Source organism: Zea mays, chromosome 6, assembly GCF_902167145.1.
Source record: "Zea mays cultivar B73 chromosome 6, Zm-B73-REFERENCE-NAM-5.0, whole genome shotgun sequence".
Taxonomy (NCBI): Eukaryota; Viridiplantae; Streptophyta; class Magnoliopsida; order Poales; family Poaceae; genus Zea; species Zea mays.
Window position 1 is genome coordinate 135,303,325 of NC_050101.1, and position 19,084 is coordinate 135,322,408.

Here is a 19,084-nt window from a genome sequence, read left to right on the forward strand (position 1 = left end):
TATTAATGTTGATGCTATCCATGATCACCTAGCCTTAATTAAAAAACAAAATGATCACATAGCTCAACTAAATGCTAAGATTAGAGAGCATGGCTTAGAAAATGAAAAATTTAAATTGGCTAGAAGCATGCTCTATAATGGGAGACGCCCTGGCATCAAGGATGGCATTGGCTTCCAAAGGGGAGACAATGTCAAACTTAATGCCCCTCCAAAGAACTTATCTAACTTTGTTAAGGGCAAGGCTCCCATGCCTCAGGATAACGAGGGTTACATTTTGTACCCTGCCGGCTATCCTGAGAGCAAAATTAGAAAGATTCATTCTAGGAAGTCTCACTCTGGCCCTAATCATGCTTATATGTATAAGGGTGAGACATCTAGCTCTAGGCAACCAACCCATGCTAAGTTGCCTAAGAAGAAAATTCCTAATGCATCAAATGAACATAGCATTTCATTTAAAACTTTTGATGCATCTTATGTACTTACTAGCAAATCCGGCAAGGTAGTTGCCAAATTTGTTGGGGGCAAACACAAGGGCTCCAAGACTTGTGTTTGGGTACCCAAAGTTCTTGTATCTAATGCCAAAGGACCCAAAACAGTTTGGGTACCTAAAGTCAAGAACTAAATTTGTTTTGTAGGTTTATGCATCCGGGGGCTCAAGTTGGATACTCGACAGCGGGTGCACAAACCACATGACCGGGGAGAAAAGGATGTTCTCCTCATATGAGAAAAACCAAGATCCCCAACGAGCTATCACATTCGGGGATGGAAATCAAGGTTTGGTCAAAGGATTTGGTAAAATTGCTATATCTCCTGACCATTCTATTTCAAATGTTTTTCTTGTTGATTCCTTAGATTACAACTTGCTTTCTGTTTCACAATTATGTCAAATGGGCTACAACTGTCTTTTTACTGATATAGGTGTCACTGTCTTTAGAAGAAGTGATGATTCAATAGCATTTAAGGGTGTGTTAGAGGGTCAGCTATACTTGGTAGATTTTAATAGAGCTGAACTCGACACTTGCTTAATTGCTAAGACTAACATGGGTTGGCTCTGGCATCGCCGACTAGCCCATGTTGGGATGAAGAATCTTCATAAGCTTCTAAAGGGTGAACACATTTTAGGACTAACCAATGTTCATTTTGAGAAAGACAGGATTTGTAGCGCATGTCAGGCAGGAAAGCAAGTTGGAGCCCATCATCCACACAAGAACATCATGACGACCGACAGGCCGCTTGAGCTACTCCACATGGATCTATTCGGCCCGATTGCTTACATAAGTATCGGCGGGAGTAAGTATTGTCTTGTTATTGTGGATGATTATTCTCGCTTCACTTGGGTATTCTTTTTACAGGAAAAATCTCAAACCCAAGAGACTTTAAAAGGATTCTTGAGACGGGCTCAAAATGAGTTCGGCTTAAGGATCAAGAAAATAAGAAGCGACAATGGGACGGAGTTCAAGAACTCTCAAACTGAAAGCTTCCTTGAGGAGGAGGGCATCAAGCATGAGTTCTCTTCTCCCTACACGCCCCAACAAAATGGTGTAGTGGAAAGGAAGAATCGAACTCTATTGGACATGGCAAGAACCATGCTTGATGAGTACAAGACACCGGACCGGTTTTGGGCCGAAGCAGTCAACACCGCCTGCTACGCCATCAACCGGTTATATCTTCACCGAATCCTCAAGAAGACATCATATGAACTCCTAACCGGTAAGAAGCCCAACATTTCATATTTTAGAGTTTTTGGTAGCAAATGCTTCATTCTTATTAAAAGAGGTAGAAAATCTAAATTTGCTCCTAAAACTGTAGAAGGCTTTTTACTTGGTTATGACTCAAACACAAGGGCATATAGGGTCTTTAACAAGTCCACTGGACTAGTTGAAGTCTCATGTGACGTTGTGTTTGATGAAACTAACGGCTCTCAAGTAGAGCAAGTTGATCTTGATGAAGTAGGTGAAGAACAGGCTCCATGCATAGCGCTTAGGAACATGTCCATTGGGGATGTGTGTCCTAGGGAATCCGAAGAGCCTCCAAATGCACAAGATCAACCATCCTCCTCCACGCAAGCATCTCCACCAACTCAAAATGAGGATGAGGCTCAAGTTGATGAAGGGCAAAATCAAGAAGATGAGCCACCTCAAGATGACGGCAATGATCAAGGGGGAGATGCAAATGATCAAGAAAAGAAGGATGAGGAAGAACCAAGACCGCCACACCCAAGAGTCCACCAAGCAATCCAACGAGATCACCCCGTCGACACCATCCTCGGCGACATTCATAAGGGGGTAACTACTCGATCTCGGGTTGCACATTTTTGTGAACATTACTCGTTTGTTTCCTCTATTGAGCCACACAGGGTAGAGGAAGCTCTCCAAGATTCGGATTGGGTGGTGGCGATGCAAGAGGAGCTCAACAATTTCACGAGGAACGAGGTATGGCATTTAGTTCCACGTCCTAACCAAAATGTTGTAGGAACCAAATGGGTCTTCCGCAACAAGCAAGATGAGCATGGTGTGGTGACAAGGAACAAAGCTCGACTCGTGGCCAAAGGGTATTCACAAGTCGAAGGTTTGGATTTTGGTGAAACCTATGCACCCGTAGCTAGGCTTGAGTCAATTCGCATATTATTGGCCTATGCTACTTACCATGGCTTTAAGCTCTATCAAATGGACGTGAAAAGTGCCTTCCTCAATGGACCGATCAAGGAAGAGGTCTATGTTGAGCAACCTCCCGGCTTTGAAGACAGTGAGTACCCTAACCATGTCTATAGGCTCTCTAAGGCGCTTTATGGTCTCAAGCAAGCCCCAAGAGCATGGTATGAATGCCTTAGAGATTTTCTTATTGCAAATGGCTTCAAAGTCGGCAAGGCCGATCCTACACTCTTTACTAAAACTCTTGAAAATGACTTGTTTGTATGTCAAATTTATGTTGATGATATTATATTTGGGTCTACTAACGAGTCTACATGTGAAGAGTTTAGTAGGATCATGACACAGAAATTCGAGATGTCGATGATGGGGGAGTTGAAGTATTTTCTAGGATTCCAAGTCAAGCAACTCCAAGAGGGCACCTTCATTAGCCAAACGAAGTACACTCAAGACATTCTTGCTAAGTTTGGGATGAAGGATGCCAAACCCATCAAGACACCCATGGGAACTAATGGGCATCTCGACCTCGACACGGGAGGTAAGTCCGTGGATCAAAAGGTATACCGGTCGATGATTGGTTCATTGCTTTATTTATGTGCATCTCGACCGGACATTATGCTTTCCGTTTGCATGTGTGCAAGATTCCAATCCGACCCTAAGGAATCACACCTTACGGCCGTAAAACGAATCTTGAGATATTTGGCTTATACACCTAAGTTTGGGCTTTGGTACCCTCGGGGATCCACGTTTGATTTGATTGGTTATTCGGATGCCGATTGGGCAGGGTGCAAAATCAATAGGAAGAGCACATCGGGGACTTGCCAGTTCTTGGGAAGATCCTTGGTGTCTTGGGCTTCAAAGAAGCAAAATTCCGTCGCTCTTTCCACCGCCGAAGCCGAGTACATTGCCGCAGGACATTGTTGCGCACAATTGCTTTGGATGAGGCAAACCCTGCGGGACTACGGTTACAAATTAACCAAAGTCCCTTTGCTATGTGATAATGAGAGTGCAATTAAGATGGCCGACAATCCCGTCGAGCATAGCCGCACTAAGCACATAGCCATTCGGTATCATTTTCTTAGGGATCACCAACAAAAGGGGGATATCGAGATTTCTTACATTAATACTAAAGATCAATTAGCCGATATCTTTACCAAGCCACTTGATGAACAATCTTTTACCAGACTTAGGCATGAGCTCAATATTCTTGATTCTAGAAATTTCTTTTGCTAGCTTGCACACATAGCTCATTTAAATACCTTTGATCATATCTCTTTTATATGCTATGACTAATGTGTTTTCAAGTCGATTTCAAACCAAGTCATAGGTATATTGAAAGGGAATTGGAGTCTTCGGCGAAGACAAAGGCTTCCACTCCGTAACTCATGCTTCGCCATCACTCCGAGCAACTCTCTCTTCTTCAGGGGAGAAATGAGCATCAAGGAAAAGGACTTCATCCTTGGGGGAGAGAGCAAAAGTTCAAAAGCAAAAGGACCGGACTTCATCTTTGGTATAATCTTAACTCATTTACTTTTTGACCAAAGGGGAAGAAATTACTCCGAGGGCTCTAATGACTCCGTTTTTGGCGATTTATGCCAAAAAGGGGGAGAAATGAGCCCAAAGCAAAAGGACCGCACCACCACCACCAAATTCAAAAACTTAGTGCTTTCCAAAAGTCTTTATCATTTGGTATCCTATTATGTTCAAAAGGGGGAGAAAGTAGTATTTCAAAAATGGTATATCAAAACCCTCTTAAACACTAAGAGGTGGATCTCTTTTAGGGGGAGTTTTGTTTAGTCAAAGGAAAAGCATTTGAAATAGGGGGAGACAATTTCAAATCTTGAAAATGCTTTGCAAACTCTTATTCATATACCTTTGACTATTTGCAAAAGATCTTTGAAATGGATTTACAAAAAGAATTTGCAAAAACAAAACATGTGGTGCAAACGTGGTCCAAAATGTTATATAAGAAAGAAACATTCCTTGCATATCTTGTAAGTAGTTATATTGGCTCAATTCCAAGTAACCTTTTCACTTACATTATGCAAACTAGTTCAATTATGCACTTCTATATTTGCTTTGGTTTGTGTTGGCATCAATCACCAAAAAGGGGGAGATTGAAAGGGAATTAGGCTTACACCTAGTTCCTAAATAATTTTGGTGGTTGAATTGCCCAACACAAATATTGGACTGACTAGTTTGCTCCAGTGTATAAGTTATACAGGTGTAAAAGGTTCACACTCAGCCACTAAAAAGACCAAGTGTTGGATTCAATAAAGGAGCAAAGAGGCAACCGAGGGCACCTCTGGTCTGGCGCACCGGACAGTCCGGTGTGCCACCGGACAGTGCACAGTACCTGTCCGGTGCACCAGGGGACTCAGACTCAACTCTTCGCCCTCGGGAATTCTTGAAAGCCGGCGCGCTATAATTCACCGGACTGTCCGGTGTGCACCGGACATGTCCGGTGCTCCAAGGAACCGCGGCCTCCGGAACTCGCCAGCCTCGGGTTCGCGCGGCAGCCGCTCCGCTAAAATTCACCGGACTGTCCGGTGTGCACCGGACTGTCCGGTGTGCCAGCGGAGCAACGGCTCCCTGCGGCGCCAACGGCTCCCTGCGGAGCATTTAATGCGCGCACAGCGCGCGCAGAAGTCAGAATCGCCCATGCCGGTGCACCGGACATCAAACAGTGCATGTCCGGTGTGCACCGGACACCCAGGCGGGCCCACAAGTCAGAAGCTCCAACGGCTAGAATCCAACGGCAGTGGTGACGTGGCAGGGGCACCGGACTGTCCGGTGTGCACCGGACTGTCCGGTGCGCCATCGAACAGAAGCCTCCAGCCAACGGTCAAGTTTGGTGGTTGGGGCTATAAATACCCCAACCACCCCACCTTCATAGCAATCCAAGTTTTCCAACTTCTAACCACTTACAAGAGCTAGGCATTCAATTCTAGACACATTCAAAGAGATCAAATCCTCTCCAATTCCACACAAAACCCTAGTGACTAGAGAGAGTGATTTGTCGTGTTCATTTGAGCTCTTGCGCTTGGATCGCATTCTTTCTTTCTCTTTTTGCTCTTGTGATCAACACTCAATTGTAACCGAGGCAAGAGGCACCGATTGTGTGGTGGCCCTTGCGGGGAAGTTTTGTTCCCGGTTGATTGAGAAGAAGGAAAGCTCACTCGGTCCGAGGGACCGTTTGAGAGAGGGAAGGGTTGAAAGAAACCCGGCCTTTGTGGCCTCCTCAACGGGGAGTAGGTTTGCAAGAACCGAACCTCGGTAAAACAAATCTCCGTGTCTCATTTGCTTATTCGCTTGGGATTTGTTTTGCGCCCTCTCTCGCGGACTCATTTATTATTACTAACGCTAACCCCGGCTTGTAGTTGTGTTTATATTTGTAATTTTCAGTTTCGCCCTATTCACCCCCCCTCTAGGCGACTATCACTATGGCCCCATTAAAAACCTTTCTCCCCCTTTGGAAAGGAAAAGGGTGCCATAGGAAAAAATAGAAAATAAAAAAGATTACATCAAGCTACACATAATATCGCCGAAGCTCATCCGCATTCCAAGATCTAGGAATGTCGTTGCCGTCCATATCCTTCAATCTGTAAGAATCGATTTTGACGAAGATACTACCAGAAAAGGTCCTTCCCACTTTAACTGTAGCTTGCCTACTGTATCTAGGTTGACAACTCTCCGAAGTACCAAGTGTCCTGGCTTGATATTTTTTAACCGAACTTTTCGGTCACACCATTTTATTGTTTCGGCTTGATATTTATTGATATTCTCCACAGCCTAAAGCCTGATCCCTTCTATAGCATATTTTGCCACAGAATAATCAGCTTCGTCCTCCGCCGAAGCCACTGTTCTTATTGATCCCGCTTTAGCTTCTTCTGGGGTTATTGCTTCGTCACCAAACAGCAATTTAAATGGTGTAAAACCTGTTGACCTTGACATTGTTGTGTTGTGGCTCCACACCACTTTGATTAATTCATCTGACCACTTTCCCCTAGGCTGATTGAAGATTAACTTCATTATTCCTGTCATTATAATGCCATTAGCTCTTTCGACAAGTCCATTTGACTCCGGATGCCTAACTGATGCAAAATGAATCTTCGTGCCAATTTGTTCACAAAACTCTTTGAAAGCTTCGGCATCAAACTGTGTTTCATTGTCCACAGTAATAGCCTTTGGCACTCCGAAGCGACAGACAATATTTTGCCAGAAATTTTTTTGAACAGTGACCGAAGTTATTGTGGCTAAAGGTTTCGCCTCAATCCACTTAGAAAAATATTCCACTGCCACCACAACATATTTTAGATTTCCTTGTGCTGGTGGAAGTGGGCCTAGCAAATCGAGGCCCCACCTTTGCAACGGCCAAGTGGGCTGTATTAATTGAGTCAAAGACGAAGGTTGTTTTTGATCTCTTGCACATTTTTTACAGCCTTCGCATTTTTGGACTAATTCTGCTGCATCCAAAGCTGCCTTCGGCCAATAAAATCCTTGACGAAAAACTTTTCCTAGCAAAGGCCTAGATCCGATGTGAGAACCAACAGGCCTGCGTGTATTTTCTTCATCAATTCTATACCTTCAGCTCTGGATAAACATTGAGCAACGGGGAACAAACTCCACGTTTGTATAACTCCCCCTCTATTATCACATATGGTCGAGCTCTTGCCTCTATTCTCTTATTATAAGCTTCGTCATCTGAAAGGAAATTGCCCTGGAGAAAAGACATGATTTCGGTTCTCCAATCTTCACTATAAACATGAGATATATTGAGCACTGCTCTTTCAAGAAGTTCCACCGAAGGTGGTTTTATTGTTTCAAAGAATACTTCCGAAGGTAAAGGCAGCTCCTGTGCCGCTGACTTGGCTAGCAGATCAGCGTGCTCATTTTCTCCTCGTGGGATATTCTTGACAGAGAATCCTTCGAAAGAAGCTTCAAGCCTTCGAACTGTATCCAAATATTTCTCAAGCTTCGGGTCTCTTGCTTTACAACTCTTGTCAACATGACCAGAAATAACTTGAGAATCGGTTTTGAGAACCGCCCTTCTTATCCCCATTGCCTTTAACTTCCGAAGCCCCAAAAGTAAAGCTTCATATTCAGCAATATTATTTGTGCAGCTAAAATCAAGTTTCACTGCATAACATGTTCTAGCTTTGAAAGGTGCAACTAAAACAGCAGCTGCACCTGCCCCGAAGGTTCCCTAGGAACCGTCGCAGAACACTGTCCAGGCTTCGGTATCTTTACTTGCTTCTTCTTCCTGAGCCCCTGGCGTCCAGTCAGCGATGAAGTCTGCTAACGCCTGGGGCTGAATCGAGGATCTGTGCACATAATCAATGCTGAATTCATTGAGTTCTGTAGCCCATTTTCCAATTCTTCCAGTAACTTCTCTGTTCCTCATAATATCCTTCAAAGGCTGTGATGAAGGAACAATTATATGGTATGCTTGGAAGTAGTGACGAAGCTTCCTAGAGGCCATTAAGATAGCATATAGCACCTTCTCCAATTCTATATAGTTTTTCTTTGATAAACTAAGAACTTCGGAGACAAAGTACACTGGGGCTTGCTTTTTAGTTTGTCCTTCAAGCTTCTCCTGGACAAGCGCCGCACTCACTGCAGAGTGCGAAGCTGCCACATACAGCAGAAGAGGAGCCCCTGGCGCTGGTGGAGTTAGCGTCGTTAGATCGATCAGATACTGCTTCAGCTCTTCGAAGGCTTTCTGCCGAACTGATCCCCATTGAAAGACTTCGGCCGATTTCAGCACTTCAAAGAATGGTAAATTTCTCTCTGCTGATCTAGATATAAATCGATTCAAAGATGCCAATCTTCCTGTCAGCCGCTGAGCCCCCTTCTTTGTGCTTGGCGGCTCCATTCGAAGAATGGCTTCAATTTTGTTTGGATTAGCTTCGATTCCTTTTGTTGAAACTAGACAACCAAGGAATTTGCCCTTCTTTATCCCGAAGACACATTTTTCTGGATTCAACTTCAGGCCAGCTTGCCTAAAGTTAGCAAATGTTTCCTGTAAATCAGCAATGTGATTTTCTTGCTTCGTGCTTTTTACTATGATATCATCAACATATGTTAGCACGTTTCTTCCTATCTGAGAATGAAGGACTTTGGTTGTCATCCTGCTGAAGCTTCCTCCAGCACTCTTGAGCCCCTCAGGCATCCGAAGGTAACAATATGTACCACTGGGGGTGATGAAGCTTGTTTTTGGCTCGTCTTCCTTTTTCATCCAAATTTGATGATAGCCTGAATAACAATCTAGTAGACTCATAAGCTCTGACGAAGCTGCTGCATCTACTAGAGAATCTATCCTCGGTAATGGAAACTCATCCTTCGGACAAGCCTTGTTGAGATCAGTAAAATCGATGCACATTCTCCATTTACCATTGGCCTTCTTCACCATGACGGTGTTAGCTAGCCATTCTGGGTATTTTACTTCTCTAATGATTCCAGCGCTAAGAAGTCTTTTTTACTTCGTTCCAAGCACCTTCGGCTTTGTCATCAGACATTTTCCGAAGCCTCTGCTTTCTGGGTCTGAAGAATCGATCAACATTGAGCGAGTGTTCAATAACATCCCTGTTGACACCACAGAGATCATTAGCTGACCATGCAAAGACATCTTTGTTGTTGAACAGGAACCTTATTAGGGTTTTCTCCTACTCCTCGGACAATTAAGATCCTAGCAGCACCTTCTGCTCTGCTATATCTTCACATAAAAGCATGGGCTTCGGCTGATCAGCCGAAGCAGCCTTCTCCCTTCTGTACTTGTATTGCTCACAAGCTTCGGCCCCATCTATGTTATGGATTGCTTTTGAGTCTGTCCAGTTTCCTTCAGCTTTTCTGGTAGCTTCCTGACTTCCATGAATAGCAATAGGCCCTTGGTCCGAAGGTATCTTCATGCAAAGATATGCTGGGTGAAGAATTGCTTCAAAAGCATTGAGTGTCCCACGACCAATGATTGCATTGTAGGGGTACTCCATGTCGACAATATCGAACACAACTTCCTCAGTCCTTGTATTGTTCACAAATCCGAAGGTTACTGGCATGGTGATCTTGCCGAGCGCTACAATCTGCCTTCCTCCGAAGCCACAAAGAGGGTGTGTAGCATCATGAATCTTATCCTCTGGCTCTTGCATCTGTCTGAAGGCCTTAGCAAATATAATATCCGCTACACTGCCTGTATCAACCAGAACATTGTGGACCATAAATTCTTTGATGACATAAGAAATAACCATAGCATCATTGTGAGGGTAATCCTTGAGCTGAAGGTCCTCTTGGGAGAAGGTAATTGGGATGTGAGACCACCTTGACTTGATGAAGGGTCCTTGCACCCCGACATGCTGTACCCTTCTCTGTGCCTCCTTCTTCTGCTTCTTGTTGGCTGGCTCTGAGCATGAACCGCCTGTTATCGGGAGTACCAGCTTCGGAGCCGAAGCAGCTCCAGCTTGATTGTTGAACGAAGCCATCAACTCAAAAAAGTGGAAGTGAGTTCACCGGAGGTGGGCGCCAATGTTGGGGACTTGTTCTCAAATGCTTCGAATTAAGAACAAGGCAACATAAAATGTTAAGTATTAATGCCCTTCGTCCGCTGAAGCATTATCTCCCCAAGGATCTAATGAGCTTCGGACGAAGGCCATGAGCAAAATATCACGAAGGTCACACCTTCGTGATCAGACTCGTAAAACAATATGAAATAAAATGTGAAACATGAAACATTATAGAAAGATATATTAAAAATAGATAACATTGCTCACATATTTTATTATATGAATTCAAATATTAAAACATAATATTTAGGTACATTTATACCTTCGTCTTGGCAGAAAGCAATAACTCCAGCGTAATGTGTTAGCAACTACAAGATTGCGTGAACAGTACACGGGTACTGTTCATCTATTTATAGGCACAGGGCGCAGCCTGTGTAAAATTACATTTATGCCCCTTACAATCGACTACAATAATGACACAAAACATCGCGGGTCTTTTAAGTCATTTCATCTTTAAGTCGGTTCACCCCTTCGTCTTGAGATCTATCACTGTGCCGAAGCTTTATAGGTGATAGCTTCGGCGCTGCTTCCGATAGGATCTGCCGAAGGTATTCTCTTTCTTTAGGATCTTCGGCTACGAAGCATACCCCCAACAGTCATCATCACTTGAAGTAGTATACTTAGGGGTATCTCGAGTGCTTACCTTTTTCTCCTTTGCCATGAGGCAAGTATGACGCTCGTTGAAGGCCGAGGCGGCGAGTCCTTCGTCGTCGGAGTCGGAAGAAGAGCAATCCGAATCCCATTCTTTGCCAAGATGCGCCTCGCCTTTCGCCTTCTTGTAGGCCTTCTTCTTCTCCCTCTTCCCGCTCTTTTCTTGTTCCTGGTCATCAGCATTATCGGGACAATTTGCTATAAAATGACCAGTCTTACCACATTTAAAACAGGAGCGCTTTCCCTTTGCTTTGCTCTTGTTGGGATGCTCCTTGCGTCCTTTTAGCGTCGTCTTGAAGCGCTTGATGATGAGGGCCATTCCATCTTCGTTTAGCCCGGCAGCCTCAACTTGTGCCACCTTGCTAGGTAGCGCCTCCCTGCTGCTGCTTGTTGCTTTGAGTGCAACGGGCTGGGGCTCATAGATGGGCATTGGGTCATTCAATGCATCATCAATGTATCTTGCTTCCTTGACCATCATACGCCCGCTCACAAATTTTCCGAGTATCTCCTCGGGCGTCATCTTTGTGTACCTAGGATTTTCATGGATGAGGTTCATAAGATGAGGGTCAATAATAGTGAAAGACCTGAGCATAAGTCGGACGACGTCGTGGTCCGTCCATCTCGTGCTTCCATAGCTCCTGATCTTGTTGACCAGGGTCTTGAGCCTGTTGTATGTTTGCGTCGGCTCCTCTCCCTGATCATGGCAAACCTTACTAGCTCGCCTTCCACCAACTCCATTTTGGTGATCATGGTGGCGTCGTTCCCCTCATGCGATATCATGAGGTTGTCCCATATTTGCTTGGCGTTGTCCAAGCCGCTCACCTTGTTGTATTTGTCCCTGCACAATGATGCTAACAAAACAGTGGTAGCTTGTGCATTCTTATGAATTTGTTCGTTGATAAACACAGGGTTATCGATACTATCAAATTGCATTCCATGTTCAACTATCTCCCAAATACTAGGATGAAGAGAGAATAGATGACTACGCATTTTGTGACTCCAAAAAGCATAATCCTCTCCATCAAAGTGTGGAGGTTTACCAAGAGGAATAGAAAGCAAATGGGCATTGGAATTATAAGGGATACGAGAATAATCAAATGCAAAATTTGAGTTAACCGGTTTCTTTTTCTCGTCGTAGTCGTCGTCTCTTGGGGAAGAAGACTTATCGCTGTCGTAGTAGACGATCTTCTTGATGTGCCTCTTCTTCCCGTCCTTCTTCTTATGACTCGAGCCAGAGTCAGTGGGCTTGTCGTCCCTCAGCTCGTTGAAGATGGACTCCTTCTTCTTATCATTGACCACCATCCCCTTTCCCTTAGGATCCATCTCTTCGGGCGATTAGTCCCTTTCGTGAAGAGAACGGCTCCGATACCAATTGAGAGCACCTAGAGGGGGGGTGAATAGGTGATCCTGTAAAATTCAACAACTAATAGCCACAAAACTTGGTTAAGTGTTAGTATGGCTAAGTAGCGAGCTCTTGCGAACACAAGTATCACAGAAAAACAATCACAAAAGACACGCGAGTTTATCCCGTGGTTCGGCAAGTATAACACTTGCCTACCTCCACGTTGTGGCGTCCCAATGGACGAGGGTTGCACTCAAACCCTTTCAAGTGATCCAATGATCAACTTGAATACCACGGCTTTTCTTTGCTTATCTCTTTTCCCGTTTGCGAGGACTTTCCACAAGTTGGAGTCTCTCGCCCTTACAATAAAGATCACGGTGAAAGTACAAGAGTAAGGATGGGAAGCAAAATAAATCCGCAGCAATACACATGCACACAAGCAAAGACTTGAGCTCAAACTGAAGCACAACGAGTTCACTACAAGAACGGAGCTCAAATCACTAACACGGTCGATCAAGTGCGCGGAGACGGAGTGTGGAAGACTTAGAATGCTCAAGGTATGCTTGGGTGACTCCTCCATGCGCCTAGGGGTCCCTTTTATAGCCCCAAGAAAGCTAGGAGCCGTTGGAGGCATTCTTGGAAGGTAAATCTTGCCTTCTGTCGGGTGGCGCACCGGACAGTCCGGTGCGCCACCGGACAGTCCCTGTAGCTGTCCAGTGCGCGATTTCCTTCCATTCCTGGCGCAGCCGACCGTTGTAACTTCGGGCTGGTTGGCACACTGGACACTGTCCGGTGCACACCGGACAGTCCGATGCCCCCAGCCGACCGTTGGCGCGGGCCACGCGTCGCCCACGGATTTGGCGGCCGACCGTTGCGCTGGCGGCCGTTGGCTCACCGGACAGTCCGGTGCACCACCGGACTGTCCGATGAATTATAGTCGTACACCGCCGAAGTTTTCCCGAGAGTGGCCAGTTCGCCGGAGACCAGCCTGGCGCACCGGACACTGTCCGGTGCACCACTGGATAGTCCGGTGTGCCAGACTGTGCTGAGTCTTGGCTGCACACAGGCACTCTCTTCCAATCTTTTCTTTTCCTGTTTCTAGCACTTAGGTAACTTCATTAGTACCCAAAACAATTGTAAGTCTAGAAACATACCTTCTTGTTGATTTGCACTTCATTCATCATTTGGCATATAATAACCCACTTAATATGTGTTGGACACTTAATCACCAAAATATATTAGAAATGGCCCAAGGGCACATTTCCCTTTCACTTTTCCACTGGGCCGGTGCTCCCCTCCGTTAGGAAAGCTGGAAAGGTCTCTGGTTTGTGAGTGACAAAGGTTTCATTCATCTTACTGCCATTTATTGGATCGAGAATAGAAACGATTGCTTGATGGCTGGTTGAACCATCCTTGCCAATGAGGTGGAGTGGCCAGTGCATCCCATGATATGAGTGACTGCTGGGCACCCTTCCCGCTACTTCTCTTTCCTCGGTAAGCGGATTTCCATGGAGTTTGCTCCGCTCTAAAGAAGGGTTACCATAATAGAAATAGGGGAAGGATAGGCCTCATCAATTAGCATTCTATTGAGTCATTGTTTAGCAATCTCGCAGTCATTGAGACAAAGACTTAGCACAGGAGAGGGATCACTGGAGCTATGGCACTTTTTAGCGAGTCTGGCTGAAAGCAGCCTAAGTCCAGGCAATGCAATTCCGGTGGGACGTGCCCAAAGTGGCTTTTGCCAGAAGAAGCGGTTTTGTGGGATGGGGAAAAAAGGCATTTCAGACATTGTTCGAGTTGCAGTCGAAGGAATAGAATAAAATAAAGGTATGCTCTCCTGAAAGGAGAAGGAATTCAGGCTAGCCCCCTGCTCTATCGTCAGTCGTTCTCACGAAAAGATGAACCAGGAGATGGGTCTAGAGAGCAAATTTGTATACGTAAATACGAAGGAGTTTGGCAGCGCCGAAGCAGAGGAAGGAACCCGAAGCAATGGAAAGAACGACAACCTAGGAGGTAGTAGTAGTACGAAGCCGGAAGGTGGTTTGATTCAGAAGTTGAGTCGATCTGATCTATGTTCTGTACCAGTGTGAATACATACTCTTTAGGCTGGTTTCTTTACCGATTCAGTGTCCCTGCTTGACTTGCTTGGATTGCATACAAAGCTTCCCCATATTTCTTATAGGGATGATGACCACTGACATTTGACATTGTCTTCATTCGAATTCTTCACTGAAACTAGGGAGAGGGTGAATAAACGACCGAACTACCATCTATCGTAAGGAAAGTACCAGGGCAAGGGACTTGAATCTAATTTTGCTGGATAACTCTTTCCAAAGCTACAAGAAAGGAGATACAATAAAGAATGAAAACAAATACTTTAAAGAATACAAGCCTTAGCCTAGTTTCAAAGAAGAAGTTTGTTCCGTCTTATCTTCTATGAAGGCGGGTAAGGCTCTTTTCACATTACCAGTGGAGTTTCTCTTTATTCGACCCAGACTTTGAAGCTAAGGAAACACCTTCTAGTTTCAAAATGTATATATTAACTGGTCCCTATTCAAATAGAAAGTTTGACCTCAACCCTATTATAATCATGCTACAACACCATGGCTAGCATCCCTATGACAATGACTAGTTCGTGCCCATTCTAGCCATGCTCGTGCCAGAGATGGATCATACCCTATTAACTTAGGCTGAGCGAAGCTTTCTTCTTATGCTGTGTCATAGCCTATGGGAAAGGCTAGTTGCCCACTAGCATAACTATCCTACGCACGGTTTGGAGTTGTCTGCTCTAAATAAAAGTAGTAGAGCGGGTGAGGGCGGACCACATTTACTTCCCTCAACCACCTGCTGCCAAAATTTTTATGTGCCTCCAAAGCTTTTCATCCACTGCTGTTTTGGAAGCCAGCTTCGGTGAAGACATCTTCGTAGACAATTCCCTCATATGGCTAGGATTTGCTCCACCGCAAAACTGATCATGCCTATCTCTTCGGAGATGCGTTAAGATACCATGCCGATCTCGGAAGCTATGATGGCTTCATCATTTTCAAAGCCTATTCAAGAGCTGCCCAAGGATAGCCTTCAAAGCTGAGCTATATTGAGATTGACCGTTCCACCTTGAGAGAAAAGGACTTACAATCCATGAAGAAGCCCGACTACTTTAGTAGTAAGGTCAATGTGCGGCTCCCTGGGGATGAAACAATCTCAAATCCAGGAAAAGTTGAAGTTGTTGTGCATAAGAGCCTTTTTTAAGGCAGGACTTCGGTTTCCTATGTACAAGATGATTACGAAGGTGTTACAACGTTATGAGGTATAATATGCATCAGCTGACTCTAAATGCAATAGTTTGCCTTAGCATTTTTAGTTGGGTTGTACGAAGCCAGGGACGTCGCACCGATGTTGATGCATTCTACAAAGTGTACGCCTTCCATTGTCAGACAAAGGTCATGGGTCAGACATGCCTCCATAACAACTTCAGATGCTACAACTTCACGTATCGTATGGGTCAGACTCGCTATGGGGGACCATGTAGGACTTACGGACGTGGACGATGCCATTGGGAAGGAGGGAGTCGAGGATGGTGTTGATAACATGGTTCGCCTGGTCTAGTCGCCGCACGTAGCTATCGCAGACGCTGAAGAGCGCCATTGCCTCCACCCGCGCCAACGACGATGGAGAGGAGGGCAAAGGGAAGAGGAGAGCTGGGGATGTCGCCATGGCCGAGTCAGAGGATGAGGGCTTGGGCTATTGCGACGCGACAAAGAGAGAAGGGGCCAAGGGCGTAGAGGCCTAGGGTTTTCTTTCTTTCTCATCTCCTCTCTTCTTGTCATGAAAGCTCGATTGGATAACAAAATCGGGTCTAGGTCCAGACAACTCTATCGGGAGGAGGATGCACCGCGCGGTGAAGCCGACATGGATCGGGAGCTCGATTTTATGATTTTTTTGGGACCAAAGCGGGGGGGGGGGGGGCACACGTCGGCACCTGATGAGGCTAGAGTTGTCATGGTCGACTCTCCAATGAGGAAACCAGGTGTAGTTTTAAGGAAAGAAGATTGTATAATTGATATTATTTGATTAATTTCTAATATATTTTTATAATAAACTTATTTAGAGATATAAATATTACTAATTATATATCTTGTAAATCTAGTTTTAGATTAATCTCTACTAATATAAATATAAAATTGGAGTTTCTCCCTTCGTACGTCAGCTCGCAACTGCTCCCCTCCTCCATGCATGCAGCGAGTGTTGCCACACATTGTGGGAAAAAGGCACACCACCGGGATTCGGACCGTAATATCTAGGAATAAAGCACTCATCTCTATCCACTGCAGCTCATATTGTTTTGTGTTATATAAAGAAAGCGTATATGATACATAGAAACCGTAGCGATGCACGAACAACTACTAGTGAATTTAATAAAGTTTGACTGCCACGGATTTTATGATAACAATTCTTTTTAAGACAGAGAGAGTACGTGTTATATGTTTTATCATAGCTTCATAAGTCATTTTTTATTTTCTACTTAGACCCTGTTTGTTTCCCCATACTAAATTAGATGAAAACGGGACATGTACCCGAGACGGGTACCAGATTCGGATATAAAAACGGGACAAATTTTCGGATACGGATACAAATATTTTTGTTGTCGGGACAAATACGGATACTACCCGGATAATAAACACCGAATACAGGTAGGATACGGAATCACTATTATCTGATAAGTACCCGTGTAACCCGGGTCGGATACGGGGTGTAAGATGGTCGGGTACCCGGCAACGACTGTTATGCAAGCAGTCTTTCTATGCAAGCGTGCAAGCAAAGCATCTGATCTATTAGATTACGATTTAACCACAGATACAACCATGGTTTGTTAGGGGTTTTTATAAAGATTATTGAGGTGGTGGTAGAAGAATTTAAGTGTTAAATGTAACATATGGTTAGATTACGATCTAATAGATTAGATGGTTTGCTTGCACGCTTACACATAAGGACTGCTTGTATAGTAGTAGTTGCCCGGATACCCGGTGGCTAGTCCGTGATCTGTCTGGCGTCTGCAAGTGTGCGTCTTGGTGTTTAGGGGTGGATAACGAGCCAGCTCGGCTCGGCTCGTCCGAGTTCGAGCTGGCTCGTTAAGCTAACGAGCCAGCTCGGCTCGGCTCGTTAAGGAAACGAGCCACAGAGTCAGCTCAGCTCGGCTCGTTGACGAGCTCGAGCTGGCTCGTTTAGCTCGCGAGCCAGAGCAAAAAAATAAAATAAAATGTACATAATAATTATTTTTTAGTTAATTTCAAACTAATTTAACAATAGAAAATAGTAATTATACTCATAGTTTCACAAACCACGTCAATATAACACCAAATTAGCACAATTCATCACTCATTAGTTCATAATTCACATACATGTTAATCAGTTTAACCCATAATTATATTTGCATAGACCAAATTAACACATAGACATAGTTCATTAATCATTAGTTTAATTCATAGGCTATAGACACCTGACATATATATAACATGTTCATCAATTATTCTGTAAATGATATGCATATAGTTTCGTTTTGCTAGAATTAGGGATGGCAATGGGTCGGGTTCGGATCGGGTATGGTAAATACCCGCCCGCGACAATACCCGCGGGTATTACTCATACCCGCCCGCGACTATACCCGCGGGTAGGATTTTGTACCCGTACCCGTATCCATCGGGTATCGGGCGGGTATCGGATACCCGCGGGTATAATTACACTCCACACAAATAAACCACATGGTTGACAAATGACAAGGTAAAAAAACAAGACATAATAAATCTGATTTGTTACATAAGCAAGCAATATATGAGTACATAGTGTTTACACTTGAACCAAACTTCAAAGTGTTCAAATTATTCAATTCAACAAAACAAAACAGCAAAGGTCTCTTAGAGTCTTGGACAGTTGGACATGAACTTGGAGTCTTGGACTGAGCAAAGAACAAAAACAGCAAATAACAAAACAAAACAGCAAGTCTTGGTCTCTTGGACAGCAACACGTCTTGGAGTTGGAGACTTGGACTGTTGGGCGTTGGCTGTTGCTGTTGGACAGCACAGCACCACATGGCGACATGGCGTGCAGCACTGCAGCAGTGCAGCGTGTGCACTGGGCTGGGCAGTGGGCACTGGCGCCTGGCGGGCTTGCTGCTTGGAGTTGGAGTTGGAGTGCTTGCTGTCCAAGTCCAACGCCAATAATAGTGCTGCTGGCCTGCTGCTGCTTGCTGGTTAATCAAAGCATAAGACAATATAAGTATTGAAGGTTAAAGCCAATAATAGTGCAGCAATGCAGCATGTGCTTACTGTTCAAGTCCAACAGTCCAATACTTGAAGGTTAAAGCCAAGAGCCCAAGACAATATAAGTATTTAGTTAATCAAAGCAAAGAAAATGATTCAAAAATATAAGTATTTACCTTTGTTTAACATCAAGTCATCAACCTATAGAGCATCATTTGGTTCATCCTAACAAATATTGAAATGTACAAGTAAATATAAGTATTCAGTCAATCAAAGCATAGAAAAAAAAATGTTAACAAAACCACTATTACCATTTGTTCGTCTTCATCCTCCAAACAAGTTGTTAGTGCATTTATAAAACAAGATTGATCACCTAACATGTCTGCACGAGACCAAGCTTGCATACACATCAAGCCTTCAACTGTTTTTGGAGCAAGTCTACTTCGATGTGGGCTAATTACCCTCCCTCCAGTACTAAAAACAGATTCTGATGCCACTGTTGTAACCGGAATTGCCATGATATCCCGAGCAATTTTTCTAAGCGTTGGGTATTTAATTCCAGCGTGTTGCCACCAAGAAATAATGTCAAGCTCTTGAGTTCTTGGAAGTGTTGGCTCTTCCAAATACAAA